The sequence below is a fragment of the Camelus ferus genome, chromosome 12 (genome assembly GCF_009834535.1).
Source record: "Camelus ferus isolate YT-003-E chromosome 12, BCGSAC_Cfer_1.0, whole genome shotgun sequence".
NCBI classification, from domain to species: domain Eukaryota; kingdom Metazoa; phylum Chordata; class Mammalia; order Artiodactyla; family Camelidae; genus Camelus; species Camelus ferus.
The window spans coordinates 22,171,065-22,190,987 of NC_045707.1; the positions used below are offsets into that span (position 1 = coordinate 22,171,065).

The following is a 19,923-nucleotide window of genomic DNA, read 5'->3' on the forward strand; positions in this document are numbered from 1 at the left end:
TAGATTCCACATACAAGTGATACTGTATAATATCTGTCTTCCTCTGACTTGCTTCACTTGTGATAATCTCTAGGGTCCATCCATATTGCTGCAACTGTCATTATTTCATTCTTTTTATGGCTGAGTAATATTCCATTGTATATATATTTCAAACCATCGTAAGCCAATTGCCTGCTGATGAACACTTGAGTTGTTTCCATGTCTTGGTTATTGTAAATAGTGCTCCTTTCAATATTGGGGTGCATGTATCTTTCTGAAGTAGAGTTTTTGTATTTTTAGATATATACCCAGGAGTGGGATTACTGGATCATATAGTAACTCTATTTTTAGTTTTTTAAGGAACCTCCATGCTGTTTTCTATAGTGGCTGCACCAATTTATATTCCCACCAACAATGTAGGAGGGTTCTCCTTTCTCCACACCCTCTCCAGCATTTATTATTTATGGATTTTGTGATGATGGCCATTCTGACTGGTGTGAGGTGATAACCTCATTGTGGTTTTGATTTGCATTTCTATAATAATTAGCAATGTTGAGCATCTTTTCACGTGCCTGTTGGCCATACGCATGTCTTATTTGGAGAAATGTCTATTTAGATCTCTTGCCCAATTTTCATTGAATTTTGTTGTTGTTGTTGATATTAAGTTGTATGAGATATTTGTGTATTTTGGAAATTAAGCCTTTCCTTTTTGGCCACATCAGTTGCAAATTATTTTCTCCCATTTTGTAAGTTGTCTTCTTGTTTTGTTTATGGTTTCCTTTAATGTGCAAAAGCTTTTAAGTTTTATTAGGTCCCATTTGTTTATTTTTACTTTTATTTCCTTTGCCTTGGGAGACTGACCTAAAAAAATATTGCTAGAATTTATGTCAGAGAATGTTTTGCCTATTTTTTTTCTAGGAGTTTTACGTTGTCATAACTTACATTTAAGTCTTTAAGCCATTTTGAGTTTATTTTTGTATATGGTTTGAGGGAGTGTTCTAACTTCACTGATTTGCATGTCCAGCTTTCCCAACACCACTTGTTGAAAAGAGTGTCTTTTTTCCATTGTATATTCTTGCCTCCTTTGTGGAAGAGTAATTGACCATAGGATTCTGGGTTTATTCTGGGTTCTCTATTCTGCTCCATTGATCTATATGTCTATTTTTGTGCCCATACTGTGTTGTTTTGATTACTATAGCTTTGTAGTATTGTCTGAAGTCTTGAAGGGTTATACCTCCACCTTTATTCTTTTTCCTCAGGAATGCTTTGGCAATTCTGAGTCTTTTATCATTCCGTATAAATTTTAGGATTTTTTTTACCAGTTCTGTGAAAAATGTCCTTGGTAATTTGATAGGGATAGCATTAAATCTGTAGATTGCTTTGGGTAGTATGGCCAATATAACTGTTTATGGGATATCTTTCCATTTCCTTGAATCATCTTCAGTTTCCTTTATCAAGGCTTTATAGTTCTTAGTGTATGTCTTTTACCTGTTTGGTCAGATTTAGTCCTAGGGATTTTTCTGTTGTTTTTTTTTAATGTGATTTTAAATGGGATTGTTTTTAAAGTTTCCTTTCTGATATTTCATTGTTAGTGTAAAGAAATGCAACAAGATTTCTGTATGTTAATCTCATGTCTTGCTAACTTGCTGATTCATTTATTAGCTCTGATAGTTTCTGTGTGACATTTTGAGGGTTTTCTGTATAGAGTATCATGCCATCTGCATATTAATGATAATTTTACCTCTTCCCTTCTGATTTGGATACCATTTGTCTTTTTCTTTTCTGATTCCTGTGGCTAGGACTTCCAACACTATGCTGAATAGAAGTGGTAAAGAATGGGCATCCTTGTCTTGTTCCAGAATTTAGCATGAAGGCTTTCAGCTTTTTAACGTTAGGTATTAGGTTGGTTGTGGGTTTGTTAATGAATGGCTTTAATTATGTTAAGATATGTTCCCTCTATACCCACTTTGGTGAGTTTTTTTTTAATCATGAATGTTTTTTATTCATCTGTTGAGATGCTTTTTCTTCATCTATTGAGATCATCATGTGGGTTTTGCCCTTTCTTTTGTTGATATGGTATATCACATTGATTGATTTGCATATGTTGAAACATCCTTGTGCCCCTGGGATGAATCCAACTTGATCATGCAGTATGATGCTTTTTATGTGTTGTTGGATTCTGTATGCTAATATTTTGTTGAGGATTTTTCAATCTGTATGTCAAATATATTGTCCTGTAATTTTCTTTTTTTGGTGCCTTTGGTTTTGTAACAGGGTGATGGTGGCTTCATAGAATGAGTTTGGAAGTGTTCCCTCCTCTTCAATCTTTTGCAAAAAGTTTGAGAATAAGTTCTTTGTATGTTTGGTAGAATTCCCCATTGAAGCCATCTGGTCCTGGACTTCTGTTTGCAGGGAGCTTTTTGGGGTTTTATTTGTTTGTTTGTTTTGGTTTTTGGTTTTGTTTTAATTTCATAGTCAAATTCCCTTCTAGGGATCCTTCTGTTCAAATTATCTATTCTTGATTCAGTTTTGACAGTCTGTATGTTTCTACAAACTTGTCTATTTCTTTGAGGTTGTCCATTTTGTTGGCATATAACTGTTTATAGTATTTTCTTACAACTTTTGTATTTCTACAATGTCGGTTATTATTTCTTCTATGTCATTTTTGTTTGTTTATTTGGGTCCTCTCTTTTCTTCTTAGTCATCCTGGCCAGAGGTTTGTCAACTTTTCTTATCCTTTCAAAAAAACAGATCTTGGTTTTAACTGATTTTTCTATGACTTTTTATTTCTATTCTCTCCGATCTTTATTATTTCCTTCTTTCTACTGACTTTAATCTTTGTTTGTTCCTCTTGTTACAATTCTTTTCGGTTGTAGGTTTGGTTGGTTGGGATTTTTCTTGTATTTTGAGGTCTTCTTTAGGTCTGCCAAGCTTTCAGCCTTAATTTCTTCAAATACAGTTTTGATCCGCTTTTCTTTCTTCTCTTTCTGGTATTCCTATTTTTTTGTTTTGTTTTGTTTTAGATTGGCATGCTTTAAATTAATTATCTCATAGATCTTGTATGTTGCTTTTCTTTATATTTATCTTTCTGTCTTCTGTTCTTATTGGGTGATTTCCATTATTCCTTCTTCCAGATCACTTATTTATTCTTCTGCATTATTTAGTTTCCTATATATTGCCTTTAGCTTGGTTTTCATCTTGGCAATTAAGTTGTCTAATTTTGACTGGTTCCTCTTTGTAGTTTCTAGTTCCTTGTTACAGTGATATGCCTTTCTATCAATGGTCTTTCTTATTATTCAACCTTTTTCTGACTTCCTTTTTGAACTCAGGGTCTAGTAGACTGGAGAGGTCTGTTTCATTGTCCTTTCAGGGGATTTCTTTTGTTCTTTTAATTGGGAGGAGTTCTTTTGCTTTTTCATTTTACTTATATTTCTTTGACTCTATGAATTTAGGAAAACCAGTTGTCTACTGTGGTCTTAAAGGGCTATTTTTGTGGGAGCAACCCTGTACAGACTCTGAGTTCAGTATTTTTGGTGTGAGGTTTGTTTTTGGTATAAATGCTTGCCATATCTTTCCTCAAGGTGTGCTGGCCCTTGTCACTTTGATAATGGGTGTGTTTGGCATTTTGGTGACCAGAATCTGTACTGGACGTTGGACAGGGCTTCCTCTTTGCTCTGCAGTTGTCACAGCCCTGTTGGGAGCCAGGTCTGCTCCCCAGCAGCTGTGGGAGTAGAATTGTCCAGATCTGGTTCTAAGGTGTGGTATAAGGTAGATGAGATTGGACTGCTCCCTCTGAGAAAGAAGTTGCTGAGTGTTCTTCCCCAGGAGCTATGCCAAGACACAGTGACACTGTAATGCCACCTGCCACATGGTGTGCATGCCTGCAAAGACCACTGTTGCTGGCACTGCCCTTGGGGGCCACCTCCTTTGGGGGAGCATCAGTAACTGGCTTGGACATCCCTTACAAAGCTGCTGGTGTGAAAACTTGCTGAAGCCATGTCCCCATCCCTGCTTGGGAGTGCTGGTAATCAGCTCAGAATTCAGCCCCAATTCTGCATGTGTGAGCCCACAAAGTTTGCAAAACTGAGGTGGCTGGAGCTGCACCTCACTGTGAGCACATTGACAATGAGGCTGCTATGGCAGATCCATGCCCCTCCCTTCCTGTGTTGACAGTGACTCCTATGGTGGGCCCATGCTCTGTCCTGTGCGTACAACTAGTTGTGGCCCAGGCCACACTCCAGGCCCATCGGGCTGTCTTCTGCAAATTCAAACTGAGTCCTTTCCCCAGGTCTGTCTGCTGAAACCCGAGTTTCAGTACCCAGTCTCCATGTACACTAGCAGGCATTCGTCTTGGGATGGGAAGTGTGGCAATGTGGCAAGGACCATCTTTCCTGGTCTCTCTCTACCCTGGGAGGGTGCAGGCCAGTTCCCTCACTCTCCTCTTGTCCCTCTGAAGCTCCCTGTCCGTCCTGGCAGATCTCACAGCCAGTGAAGGAGGTTCCCAGGATTAGGGAAATTTTCCTCGTTCACAGATTCCTTCCAGGGGTGCAGGTGCCATCCTGATTCCTCGTCTTCTCCCTTTTCCTTTTCTTCTACCCAATTATATGCAATCCTTCTTGCAGGTGCTTGGTTATATGAGATCTTCTGCAACTTTTCAGTAGGTATTCTGTGAGAACTGTTTCAAATGTAGATGTATTTTAGATGTATTTGTGGGAGGAAATGATCTCCATCATCCCTCTACTCCACCATATTGATGTCCTCTCATCATCTAACTCTTTTTAGTTTCAGGTAGTGGTAAGAGGATTTGTAAAAAAAAAAAATAAATAAAAAATAATAATAATAATAATAATAATAATAAATAAACTGAAACCTCAATTACATAGTTAGGAGTTGAGAAGGGAGAGCTCTCATGTCCGGTGACAATATCAGAGCCCAACCAGAAATAGAAAGACTCTTCTTCTTTCCTGGCAAGGACACAGCCAATGAAAAGCCATGGACTCTTTGTTTATGAGAGCTGCCCAACTGCATGCTCCTCTATAAATGTGTTCTCCTTCCCTTGACATGTGGGGACTTGCTTGTGGCTAACCATCCTGAATTATAATTCTCTGCTGTTCCCAAATAAACCCATCTTTGCTAGGGCAGTATCTGGCAGTGGGTTTATTTCAGGTCAATCAAGTATTTCATAATGCTACTGCCCTTCTGGTCATATGGGGTACAACTCATGCTATGATCTGTGAGATACACGGAGCATATTACGCCACTTGTCAGTGGACTCAGTGGAAAAAATGAGTATATGTAAGTTGAAATGTGCCCCATATTTTGTATTCTGTAAAAACAAACTCACAAAGAAGCAAGCAGCCAAACAAAGATGCCAAAATAACAGAAAATGTAAAATAAATTAGGAAGCTATTACCCAACCTCCACTTAACCAACTCAGAAAATTCACAAATTCACTCATCTATTGAAAATAAGGAGAAAATTTAAACTTCATAGTATGTAAGCTACTTCCTCTATACTCACAAATTGAGAAGTTTGCTTACCAAGAGTCAGTTTTATTTGTATTCAAACCAATTAATGGTAGTTGCAGTACTTATTTCTGAAAATTTATTAAATAAAAGTGTTTTTAAGAAAGATGGACTTAGTAATAACATTCATGTCAATACTGAGATATTTATAAAGAGTATGACATGTTATTTAAAAAGTTAATAAATGTATCACCAAGGCAAATTTAAAAACACAGAAAATGATCATGAAAATATCAAATTCACAATGTGTCTCAATTTTTACTCCACTGAAAAATGAAAAGAAACATATGACCAATATTTTATGTGAGGAGTTTATGCAAGAAAGAATACAAAATTCCAGGCACCTAAAACATTTTCAAGGAAGGGCCTTAAGTCAATAAGTTTTTAAATGTAGGTACAGTACTTATATCATTTATTCTTCCAGCACTTTAAAGACAATGATCCATAGACTACATCAAACTAAAAAGCTTCTGCACAGCAGAAGCAGCAACTGATAAAATGAAAAGGCAACCTATGCTTCTTAAAAACCAATAAATAAATTGATCATACACAGTCGAATGTATTCACATTTCAGAAATTCAGCTTATTATAAAAACATTAGTAAATAAATTGTATTTTTTGTTTCCATTCCTTCCTGTAGCCAACCATCCTCATTGCAAGCTATTTTCCATATTACTAGACAAAATAAACCTATCACCAGCCTATAAGATTTTTACTCAATAGTCTCTTACGATGTTTTTCTCTAAGAAAACAATAATTTAAAAAAATCTAATTGAAGGAAAAGTGTGTTGGTTTACTCTAATCTATGCCTGAATTTTCATAAGATTTCTATTACAATTTTAGAATAGTGCTTTTCACACTTCAGTGTAGGTATAACAGGGATCTTGTTCATGTGCAGGTTCTAATACACTAAGTCTGTGGTGGGTCTGAGAATCTGCATTTTTTATAAGCTCCCAAGGAGATGCTGATGCTGTTGATCTAAGAACCACACCTCAAGTAGCAAGGTGCACTTCTAAAATGGCTATGTATGTTTCATTATAACATTATAATATTTTGAATTACTTTTACATTTGTGTATGTCATATAGAAGATATTAGAAGAATAATATACTAGTATAAATAATAGTAAGCAAACATGATAAAATGTATAGTTGAAATATGAAAAGCCACTACTTTATACAATAAATATATCATAAAGAGGGAATCTGTACAGATAATGTTATTGTCAGGTGTTTTAGTTTACTAAATTTCCTCAGTTTATCAAGGGCAGCAAAGAAAAAGTATGGGTGAAGCTTGAAGGAGATACTTAATAATTAAGGATTTTCCTTGGCTTTTTCAGGCCACATTCTCACAGGTCTTGAAAATCATAGCTATATGAGTTATCCCATTCTTTGCTTTTGAGAGAGCTCTGTGGAAAATTAAGTCAGGAATTGTAATAAGGACTCTAAAAAGACATGAGTCCAAGGGAATTATCTACATAGGGAGAAGAACTCGTTCTAGGTGTGACATTTACCTCTGTGGCCTTGGTAGTTTTAGTAGTATTTCTCAAATACTAGTGACATGATATACTTCAGTTTTAGGTAGGTGATAAATAGATGATGTAAGTTTCAAAGAGCAGCATCTTCCATAGAAATGCAAGTATGACTCTCAAGAAAGAACTATATTATACAGCACATTTATTTATTCATATTTTTTTTGGAGGGTAGTTGCTGGTGGTTTTTTTTGTCTTGTCACAGAATATAAATTTTATTTCACAACTCTTATATCATACTGCTAAGCTGGTATTTCCTTTTGAGTATCTCTTAGATATAGCAAAGCTAACATAATCCTAACTTGACCTTCTGATCTTTCCCTACCCAAGAGTCTTCCATCCACAGTCTGCCACATTTCAATGACTGAAAATTCCATCTTCCAATTGCTAAGGCAGAGAAGCTTGGAGTCACCTTTAACCCTTCTCCTTCCCACATGACACACATGCAGTCTAACATGAAGGCATGTTGCCTCTACCTTCGAAATATAACCAGAATCTAACCACTTCTTACCACATCCACTGCCACCAACCAGGCAACAGCAACTGTCACTTCTCACCTAGATTTGTTAAATTGCTTTGTGAATGGTGTCCCTGCTCTTCCTTTGCCGTTCTACAGTCGATTCTAAGCAACTAGAACAATTCATTCAAAACACAGTAAGATTTTGTCACTCTTGGTTGTTTTCTTTCTTATTTGTTTTTTTTTTTTAAACCACAGCATTATTTATAATTGCCAAGACATGGAAGCATCCCAAGTGCACATCATCAGATGAATAGACAAAGAAGATGCAGCACATGTACACAATGGAATACAACGCACTCACAAAGAAGGAAGGCTATTTTGTTATTTGTGGCCCTTCATTCACTTTTTTTTTTTTTTTTTTTTTTGCACTTCATAAACCAGAATTTTATAACTGGCACAAACATTTCCATTGCATCAAAAACAACAAAATACCTAGAAATAAACTTAACCAAGGACGTTACCTATACTCTGAATAAAGCATTGATGAAGGAAATTGAAAATAATATAAATAAATGGAAAGATTGTTGTCCTCTTGGACTGGAAGAATCAACATTAACAAAATGGCCATACTACCCAAAGCAATCTACACATCCAAAGCAATGCCTGTCAAAATACACAAGACATTTTTCATAGACTAGAACAAACAATTCCAAAATTTATATGGAACCATAAAAGACCCCGAATTGCCAAAGCAATCTTTTGTAGGTCTTTTTTTCTCTTTCTTCTTTTTGTTCTCTTTTCTTATGGTTTCATGACTAGAGAAGTTCCTTTAACATTTGTTGTAAAGTTGGTTTGGTGGTGAATTCTTTTAGCTTCTGTTTATCTGTGAAGCTTTTGATATCTACATCAATTCAGAACGAGAGCCTTGCTGGATAGAGTAATTCTTGGTTGTGAGTTTTTCCCTTTCATCACTTTAAATATATCATGCCACTTCCTTGTGGCCTGTAGAGTTTCTGCTAAAAAAATCAGCTGATAACCTTATAGGAGTTCCCTTTTATGTTATTTGTTGCTTTTTCTCTTGTTGATTTTAATATTTTCTCCTTATTCTTAATTTTTATCAATTTGATTATGATGTGCCTTGGGGTATTCCTCTGTGGGTTGGTCCTGTGTGAAATTCTCTGTGCTTCCTGGACTTGGGTTAATGTTTCCTTTCCCAAGTTAGGGAATTTGGGGGTTATTACTGCTTCAAAAATTTTCTCAGGTCCTTTCTCACTCTCTTCTCTTTCTGGGACCCTATAATGTGAACATCAGTCCCAGCTTCATGGTGTCCCAGAGTTCTCTTAAACTATCCTCATTTCTTTTCATTCTTTTTTTCTGTTCTGCAGTAGTGATTTCCACTAATCTGTCTTCTAGCTCATTGATTCATTCTTCTGCCTCATTTAGTCTCTTTTTGGTTCCTTCTGGTGTGTGATTCATTTCAGTTTTATTCAACTCAGTTTGAGTATGCCTTATATTTTCCAACTCTTTGCTAAAAACTTCGCTCTGTGCATCTGTGCTCCTCTCGAGTCTCTGGACATCTTCACCAACATTATTCTAAACTCTTGGATAAATTACCTATCTCTTCATCACTTATTTCTTCTTCTGGGATTTTATCTTGCACCTTGGCCTGGGAGATTTTCCTCTGCTGCCTCATATTGTCTATCTTTCTATTTGTAGTTTTACATAGGTTAGTTACATTTCTCAACCTTGGAGAAGTGGCCCTCTGTGGGAGACGTCCTATGCATCCCAGCAGTGCTCTCCTCATGACGTCCAAGGGCCAGGGTCTAGCCAGTCCCAGTGTACAGTCTGGCCTGTGTGTGTGGACTCCTTGCACAGGCTTTGGGATTGTTGTTTTCTTATTTCTGGTATCTGCCTCCTGGTGGATGAGGCTGGTCTAGAGGCTTATGCATGTTTCCTGGCAGGAGGAGTTGGTGCTCGCTCACTGCTAGGTGAATCTTAGTCCTGGACCTCTGGTGGGTAGGGCCATGTCTAGATGTGTTTGTGGCTCAGGAAGTCTGCTGATGAGTGGAGCTGTGTTCCTACCCAGTATGTTGTTTGGCCTGAGGCTTCCCAGCCCTGAAACCTACAGGCTGTTGGGTGGGGACAGATCTTGGTACTAATAATCCAATCAAGACTTCAGCCTCCAGGAAAGCTCATGCAGATGAACACTCCCAGAATGTCCACAAGTTTTACGTCCCCTGGGTGAGCCACAGCCATCCCCTACCTCCCCAGGACACCCTCCAAAGCCAGCAGGCAGGTCTGCCCCAGGTTCCTATGAAGTCACTGCCTCTGCCCTTGGACCTGGCACATGTGAGATTCTGTGTATGCTTCCAAAGAGAATGAAGTCTCTGTTTCCCCCAGTCCCATGGGGTTCCTGGAGTTGAGCCCCACTGGCTTTCAAAACCAGATGTCCTGGGGTCTGCGGCAATGGGAGGAGGAGGAGGAGAGCCTGGGGAGCCTGGTGTGGGGCTCAGAACTCACACTCCTGTGGAAGGGCCTCTGTGACTTAGTCTTCACCTTGTGGGCTGCCCAGCCAGGGGGTTTAGGGCCTGATTATATCGTGAGCATGCGCCTCCTACCATGTTCTCTCTTTATGTTTCTAGTTGAAGATCTTTTTTGCTAGGTTCCAGTCTTTTTTCTTGATGGTTGTTTAGCACTCAGTTATGGTTTTGCTGTAGTCACGAGGAGAGGTGAGCTCGTGGTCCTATTACTCTGCCATCTTGACCAGAAAATTTATAGCACATTTAACGTGTGAAGTTCTGTGCCTGAAGCTTTAGATGGTCCTAATACTTACACATAGCTTGAAGTGACATAATTTCTTATATTGTGCTTCCTAGAAAAAAACAACATGGATGTAATTTTTATATATTGTTTGTAGAGAAGTATTTCTTCAGAAAGTGATAATATAATTTAAGTAGTCATGTGAATTCATCACCAAATGCAAAGAAGGAATGTATTTTGTTTTTTTGTTATTTAGTATATCTCTCTCAATAATTGTTCTTTTTATGTAAAGTGTTTAAAACTCACTGAAGGTTAAAAGTATGCTGCCATTTCTTTTTACTCATATGCTCTTTGCTACATAAGAAATAAGCAGAGGACCACAGAAGCTAATATTGAACTGTAACTTCCTGTGGTAAATTGCTCTAGACAAATTGTAACTGGTGAACCACAAAGAATTATTTCCACTAGCCTGAAAAATAAGGATTTGCTTCAACAGATCCCTAAGGTATTTTAACTCTGTTTATTATATTTAATACTATTGTTATTATTTTTAGTATAGGTACACAATACCCAGTAAATACATGAGACTATTTTAAGAGAACCATAACATGATAGGGGTTAGGAAGAAGTACATAAAATAGGAATATGTCAGGAAGAATGCTTCTATGAAGGGAATAGTGTCTCTTTATATGGATTCATTAAGTTGCATTCAGTAAAGTTCAATGTTGACAGTGGTTTAAAGGAGTTCCCAGTATAGAGACTGTATCCTTGTAAAATCTGTGTATAACTGTTACTGTAAACAACCAGGACTTAGGGGCAGTAATCAGAAAAAACAATTGTATTTTTGCTTCCACTGTTCCTTTAAGCCACTCATTCATCTTGTTTTATCTTTGCTTCCAATGATATTAAAAGCAGTCCTTAAGATTTTTCTGATCTCATTTATTTAAAAAAACAAACAAGCAAAGAAAACAAACAAATCTGTTTTAAGTTCCAAAGTACAGTCTATGTTAAGTATGTATTAAGTCCAGATCAATACTAATAATCGAAACTACAAAGTTAATTTAAGAGTAAATTTCTCCCTCCCTCCAGCTCCACTCATCTGTAGGTCGGTACCTGGAGCAGATAGGGTAACATTCTTCACTCTTTCTTGGGAGAAGAGTACCTTCCTGAGGGCTACACAGGTTTCAGACTGCTGACCCCTTGCTGTGTCCTCACATGGTCAAAGGGGCTAGGGAGCTCTGTTGTGTCTCTTGTATAAGGGTACTAATCCTATTCATGAGGGTTCCACTCTCATGACCTAAGCACCTCTCAAAGACCCCTAACTCCTAATACCATCAGGGTTGAAGATTATGACTTCAACATATGAATTTGTGCAGGACATACTCAGACCATAGCACCATGTTAAGCCATGTGAAGTTGCCAATATACAAATGCTTTTAACTTACAAAATGGCAACTTGATATGGTTCATCCTCATATATATTTAATGGTCATGGTCAATTAACTTTTCTATCTACATATCCACTAGACTAAATCCTACTTGAAAGCTTGGTCATTGTCTCACGTGTCTTTCTATATCTGGCACTTACAAAAAGTGCCCAAAGAGATTTAGCTATGTAACAGAAAAATTAATGAAGGCATATCTTCTACCAAATGTTTAACAGCAACTTAGCATTTGGCTACTTTTTCTTTCTAAAAATAAATATAGTGAACAGCTATTTGTGCACAAGGATATTGATTCAAATATTATTTTATAATAATAGTGAAAATGGAAACAATATAAGTATACTGTATTATATACAGGGTAGTGGTTAAGTGACTCTTGATGCTTTAAGAAGTGAAATTTGTGATCTCGAAAATTATATAAAAAGTTTCTGTTGAGGGACAGAAATGGTTATGATATTATCTTAAGTGGACAATCAGGGTGAAAATATTCTGTATATAGTATCATACTCCCTTTTATTGAAGTATTGTTGATTTATAATACTGTATTAGTTTCAGGTATACAGCAAGCTGATTCAGTTACATTTTTTTCAGATTATATCCCATTATAGGTTATTACAAGATATTGAATATAATTTCCTGTGCTATACAGTGAATCCTTATTGCTTATTTATTTTATGTATAGTAGTTTGTATCCATTAATCCCATACTCCTAATCTGTCCCTCCCTCCCTTCCTCTCCCCTTTGGTAACCATAGTTTGTTTTTTATACCTGTGAGTCTGTTTTTGTTTTGTATATAGATTCATTTGTACTATTTTTTAGATTCCACATGTAAGTGACATCATATACTATTTGACTTTCTCTGTCTTACTTCACTAAGTATAATATTCTCTAGGTCCATGTTGCTGCAAATGGCAATATTTCATTTTTAATGGCTGAGTAATATTCTGTTATATACCACATCTTCTTAAGCCAATTGTCTGTTAATGGACACTTGGGTTGTATCCATGTCTTGGATATTGTAAATAATGCTGCTGTGAACATTGGGGTGCATGTATGTTTTTGAATTAGCATTTAAGTTTGATTGTCCCTTTGTTTATTTTTGCTTTTATTTCTTTGCCTAAGAAGGTTGATCTAAGAAAATATTGCTATAATTTACGTCAGAGAATCTTTTGCCTATGAATGATCTCTTCTAGGAATTTTATGTTGTCACATCTTTAGGTTCTTTGAACCATTTTGAGTTTATTTTTGTGTATTGTGTGAGGGAGTGTTCTAATTTCATTGATTTATATGTAGTTGTCCAGCTTTCCCAACACCTCATGCTGAAGAGACTGTCTTTCCTCCATTGTATATTCTTGACTCCTTCGTTGTAGATTAACTGACTGTAGATGCATGGGTTTATTTCTGGGCTCCCTATTCTGTTTCAGCTGTCTATATGTCTGATTTTATGCCAACACTATGCTGTTTTGTTTACTGTAGCTTTGTAGCGTTGTCTGAAGTCTGGAAGGGTTATGCCTCCCTTGTTATTTTTCCTCTGGAATGCTTTGGCAATTCTAGGTCTTTTGTGGGTCCATATAAATTTTAGGATATTTGTTCTAGTTCTGTGAAAAAGCATGATGGACATTTTGATAGGGGTTGCATTTAATCTATATATTGCTATGGGTAGTATGGCCACTTTAACAATAGTAATTCTTCTAGTCCAAGAGCATGGGATATCTTTTCACTTCTTTGAAAGACCATCTTCAGTTTCCTTTATCAATGTTTCATAGGGTTTCATGTACAGATCTTTCAATTCCTTGGTTAAGCTTATTCTTAGGCTTTTTTTTTTTTTTTGACATGACTTTAAACAAGATTTTTGTTTATTACTTTCTTTCTAATATTTTTGTTATTAGTGTAAAGAAATGGCAACATTTTTTTTTAATATTAATCTTATCCTGCTACCTTGCTGACTTCATTTATTAGTTATAATAGTTTTTGTGTGGAGAATTTAAGGTTCTCTGTGTAGAGTATCATGGTATCTGCAAATAGTGACAGTTTTAACTCTTCCTTTCCAATTTGGATACCTTTTATCTCTTTTTCTTGTCTGAATGCTGTGGCTGGGACTTCCAACACTATGTTGAATAGAAATGGTGAGAGTGGGCATCCTTCTCTTGTTCCTGAATTGAGCACAAAGGCTTTCAGTTTTTCACCATTGAGTATTATGATGGCTGTGGGCTTGTGCTTCTTTCGTTTCTGCTGTGCCATGTGTGTGGGTTAAGACATTTAACATGATATAAACCTCTGTAACAAATTCTGAAGTGCAAAACACTGTATTTCCAATTATAGGCATCATATTGTACAAAAGATTTCTATAACCCATTCATCTTGCATGACTGGAACTTTATATATATTGAAAACAACTCCCCATTTCTCCTTTCCCCTAGCTCTTGACAGTAACTATCACTTTCTCTGCTTCCTTAATTTTGATGATTAGATAGTTTGTATAAATGAAATCATGTAATATCTGTCCTTCTGTGACTAGCTTTTTTCACAATATCCTCCAGCCTCCTTTTTAAGGCTGAAAAAATTTCATTGTATGTATATGCTGTGTTCTCTTTACCCATTCATCCACTGATGCATATTTAGGTTACTTAGGAATTATGAATAATGCTGCAATGAAAATGGAGTGCAGGTATCTCTTCACAATCTTAATTTCAATTCTTTTGGATATATACCTAGAAGTGGGGCTGCCAGATCATATGTTAACTCTATTTTTAATTTTTTTGAAGAACCCCCCCATACTGCTTTCCATAGTGGCTTTACCATTTTACATTCCCACCAACAGTGCAGAAGGATCTCAATTTCTCCACATCCTTGCCAATATTTTTTTTAAATAGTCATTCTAATAGGTTATATATCATATTTCCTTGTAATTTTGATTTGCATTTTCCTGACAATTAATGATGTTAAGCACCTTTTCATATACCTGTTGGCAATTTGTGTTTCTTTAGAGAAACATATGTTCAAGTTGTTTGCCCATTTTTAATTGAGTTGTTTACTTTGCCATTAAGTTGTAAGAGTTACTTATATATTTATTTTAAGTATTAACCCCTTACCATACATATGGTTTGCAAATATCTTCCCCCATTCTATAGGTTGCCTTTGTCATTCTGTTGGTTGTTTCCTTTGTTGTGCAGCTCTCTAGTTTGAGGGAGTCCCCCTTGTCTGTTTCACTTTTGTTGGCTCTGCTTTTGGTGTCGTATCCATGAAATCATTGCCAAGATCAGTCTCTTTCCCCCTGTATTTTCTTCTAGTATTACAGTGCCATTTCTTAATTTTTATGTCTTTAATTCATGTTTAGTTTATTTTTGTATATGGTGTAAGGTGGGTTGAATTTCATCTTTTTGCATGTTGATATCACTTTCTCATTTGAAGAGACTATCCTTTCCCCATTTTGTATCAAAAGAATCTCAACCTAATAAAAGCTATATATGTAGCAGTCTTACAGCTAATATACTCAACAGAGAAAAGCTAAAAGCTTTTCTTCCAAAATCAGGGAAAACAAGTATAGCCACTCCTACCACCTCTATTCAATATAACACTTGATGTCCTTGCCAGAGCATTTAGATAAGAAAAAATAAGTAAAAGGAGTCCAAACTGGAAAGGAAAAAGTCAAATGGTACCTTTTTGCAAATGACATGATCTTATATTTAGAAACCCTTAAAGAATACAGACACACACACACACATTGTCAGAACCAATAAACAAATTCACTAAAGTTGCAGGATAAAAAAAAAAATCAATATACAAAACTAAGTTATGTTTCTCTACACTAAAAACAAACCAATCCAAGGTGGGGCTATTTTAAGCAGAAAAATCATCAACAACAAAAAAAAAAACAACCCACAAAAATGTGAAATGCATGGTGCTAGTAGAATGAAAAAGACATGTTAACAATATAAGAGCTAAAAGGAAAAGGCAGAGCATCGCCATGTTTGACCATAGCTGGGAATGTATACATCAGGGAATTCAAATTTTGTGATGCTCTGCATATATCTGCAAATGGCCTTGAAAGAGCTGGGAGTATTGACTTTAGCGTTGCAGATAAATTTTAGTTAGCAGGCAAATTATCAATATAGATTGTTCAAATAATGAAGAGCAACTGTATATATGATCAAATATACATATATTATTTCTACTAACAAGAATGCTAACAAGTCAGAATAAGATTTAAATACTGTTTGAAAATCTTCCTTCCTAGATCTCATAAGTAGACATTTTCAAAATATTCTGTTCTTCTACTTTTTTAAAAGAAAATAGAGTACTGTTACCTTAACAGTCCTTCTTGAGTATTAGATTGAAAAGTAGTTAACCGTAGACTAATGTAATATCATGTGGGATAGAATGTCAGTGTTTAGACATTTAGAGAACAGTAATTACTGCCTGACAATTTTGCTTTTATATTTTTAACTGAAATTTTAAATATTCTAATCCAAGCTGTGTACAACACAAATTCACGTTCAGTCTGATGATTTGGAGCCTGTAAAAGTTTTTTTAAAAAAACATGATGCAATTTGAACCAAATTTAATAAAGCAGAATTTTCCTCCAAGTGCAGAATGTTTGAAAATTGCTCATAGTGCCCATAAAACAGCTGGCAAGCCTATCGAGTGAATTTATTTTTTTTTTCCAGGCAGTTCAATATATTTCTAAAGACAAAACAAAAACAAAGGGAAGCAACAGCTACACCATAACACAAGCCACTGATTCAGTTTTATCAAAATATGTATTATTACACCAAAAATACAATAATGAATCTAAGCCATGAATATTTAATATGGATTTTAAATTATGAGCTGAGTTTTTACATCATTTTGTGTGATACTTTTTACTGTTCTGTGTGAACTTTCTGCTCTCTTCTCTCACCTCACTGGCCTACCTCTTATCACATGACTAATTAACATATCATAAGTATAATCTAATTTTTTATCTTACCCTCTGTTGCTCTCTAAAACTCAGCATGGATTGAATGGATTGAATGGATTGAATGGGCTTAGCAGTGAACAAAAGTCTTGATTTTACAATCAAAATTTTTCTTAAAATGCATTCTTACACATGTAAATTATTATTCAAAAAGATTGCTACATAAGCCTTGATCTCATTCCCGAGTTTTTGTATTACAAGAACTGACTTATTAGACGCTCTGAATAGCATAAATCATGAATAATTGATTTATTTTAATACTAAACATAAAAATTCCAGGATATATAGAAATACAATTGCAAGAATTGCAAGAACCACTATTTGACACCCCTTCTTACTAAAAGCAGGCCTTACGAATTCCATCTGCTAAATGTTGTTAGTGATTTGCTGAACCATTACATTTGTGTATTATTTTCTTAACTACCCAAATCAGTATTTCGTGAGCACTATTTTTCTTCAATGTTTATCCTTCTAATGATTTAATTAAAGTTTGATTTCAAAACAGTTCATTTTAGAAATGTTTTTAGAATATATTTTTTGAAATTTATCTGTATGTAGTAGGCAAGAATCTTTTTAAATGGGGCCAAGAAACATATTAGATGACTTGCATAGCCTGTCTTGGTCATTAGCATACGTGTGTATGGCAAATGTAGTATAAGCAAATGTGATATTTCACCAGTAATTAAGAGAAAGCGGAAGCATATTCATTATTTGTATAGGGAACAGTTTGTATTGCCTGAAAAATCTTACTGAAGTTTCTGATTGCAGAAAGCCAGGGAACAGTGTATGGTGGTGTGACATTTGATGTACAATATGATTACCAAAATTTGAGACACAGCAAGAATATTCAAAGGTTGCATAAAAGTCTTCCATAGGTATATTCTTTGGGAAGTAGAACATCTCTGAAAAGTTGAAGACCGTTTCAAAACGAGCTTCTTTCAGAAAACTCAAAATTTTCACCAGCAAGTGATACCTAAAGCAAAGCAGCTGTCTAATAATTTTTAAGCAAGTTCCATCACCATACAAAAAGGGCAATAAGTCAGATATGTAAACAACAGTACACTTTAAAGGTACAGTTATATAAAGCAGCAGGAAAGTTTTGCTTCATATTTATGAAAGCAAACTTATTAATTATAACCAATAAGGACATATTGCAGTGCAGTACAATTCGAAATTCTGAATTTCCCTGCAAAACATGAATTAGTTTTTACAGATACTGAAATAACAGAATTTTTATTCTTTAAATTCCAACTTTAGATCAGTATTTTTAGTCAATTTATTTTGAGTTTAGTTTCCAAAATCTATTTTGATTTTTCCAGATCAAAATCACAATGAGATACGACTTCATTATCTGTTAGGACAAATGTAAAAATCTTTAAAAAGATAACGGTTATTGCAGAGGATGTAAAGAAATTTACCACATACATCCTGTTAGTGGAAATGTAAAATGGTGCAACAACTATGGAAAATAATAGGAAAGTTCCTCAAAAAATTAAAAATAGAACCATCATATGATCCAACAATCCCACTACTGGGTATATCCAAAATGACTAAAATCAGAATTGGACAAGTTCTCTGCATTCCCATGTTCTTTGTACTATGCTTCATTATTGAACACATGGAAGCAACATAAATGTTTATCAACAGATGAATGGAAAAAGAAGGGTAGCCTATAATTTGCAACAACTTAAATTAAACTGAAGGACATCATGTTAAGTAAAATAAGGCAGTCACAGAACTCCACTTATATGAGATATGTAAAATAATTAAGCTCATAGAATCAAACAGTAGAATGGTGGTTGCCAAGATCTGGGGGAAGGAGAAATGGGAAGTTATTAACCGAAGTTTCAGTTACACAGAATGAGTAAGTTCTAGAGATTTGCTGTACAGCATATTGCCTATATTTAAAAATACTGAATTGTACACTTGAAAATTAATCAGCATAGACCTCATGTTTAGTGTTCTTACAACAATAAAAAACATGGTATCCAAAAAATGCATTTACCACAAATTTCCCTGAAGTTTTTCTATAAACATTTGATTACTAAAAATCATATCATTTTCAGCGCTGTCACTCTTTTCAATTTCTTGACCCATTTAAATCCCCATAAGGAGAAGACTGACATGGGCTAAGACATAGAAATTTTATTTAACTTTGTAAATTTTATCAGGGAAGGACTTTTGGAGTAAAAGTTGCTTCAGCTTTTTCATTTTCATCCCCGTTTCCAACATCTATAAAAATTAAGAAAGCCACTTTGCCTGAAATAAATTTGATACCATATCTTACCCCTGGTTTTATATTACCTAAAAGGGGAAGAAAAAAATGGCCTTTGATTTTTTATGTAAATCACTTTATATCTGCATTAAATCATATAATACAGCATGCAGTTAATCAGTGCTTTTTTCCCAATACCCTTGAAAATATTTATTTTCTGTGTAGTTGAGAAATTCACATTAAAATGTTGACTGTCGTGTATGGATAATACAAATTGACAATGCATGTTCTAGTTAATAACCTAATACTTCAGAATTGTTCCATCTTTCACTTTTACATATATACACTGTACTTCATAAGTTTGAGAAACTGCATTCTGTACTGAGAGTACATACATACAAGTACAGTTTAAAAGAATATGCAAAGAGATAACAATTCTCATGAAAATTCAAAAAACGTTTGCAGTTAAAAATATAATAGCAGTACCTGATAAAATTCAACACCCATTTATGATAAAATACTCCCACCAAAGTGGGTATAGAGGGAATATATCTCAACATAATAAAAGCTCTATATGACAAACCTATAGCCAGCATAGTACTCAATGGTGAAAAACTCAAAAGCTTCCCACTAAAATCTGGGACAAGACAAGGCTGTCCACTATCACCACTCCTATTAAACATAGTCTTGGAAGTCCTAGCCACAGCAATCAGGCAAGAGAGATTAATAAAAGGGATCCAAATTGGAAAAGAAGAGTTGTAAAAGCATCACTATATGCAGATGATATGATACTACATGTAGAAATCCCAGAAGGTCCACACAAAAACTACTAGAAATAATCAAAGAATTCAGCAAGGTAGCAGGTTAAAAGATTAACGTACAAAAATTAATTGCATTTCTTTACACTAACAATGAATTCACAGAAAAAGAAAGTAAAGAAACAATCCCCTTTAAAACAGCACCCAAAGTAATAAAATACTTAGGAATAAATCTAACCAAAGAGGTGAAAGACTTACACATGGAAAACTATAAAACATTGATTAAGGAAATTA

General features: G+C 35.2%; 1 long non-coding RNA gene across 1 annotated transcript; it reads left to right on the forward strand.

Annotated features, from left to right (window-relative positions):
* Positions 1-1,308: 1,308 nt before the first annotated feature.
* On the forward strand, positions 1,309-13,486 carry LOC116667630. The gene is made up of 3 exons (XR_004324541.1): positions 1,309-1,363; positions 9,787-9,790; positions 13,363-13,486. It is a non-coding gene; the product is annotated as an uncharacterized LOC116667630 (long non-coding RNA).
* The last annotated feature ends 6,437 nt before the right edge of the window (positions 13,487-19,923 follow it).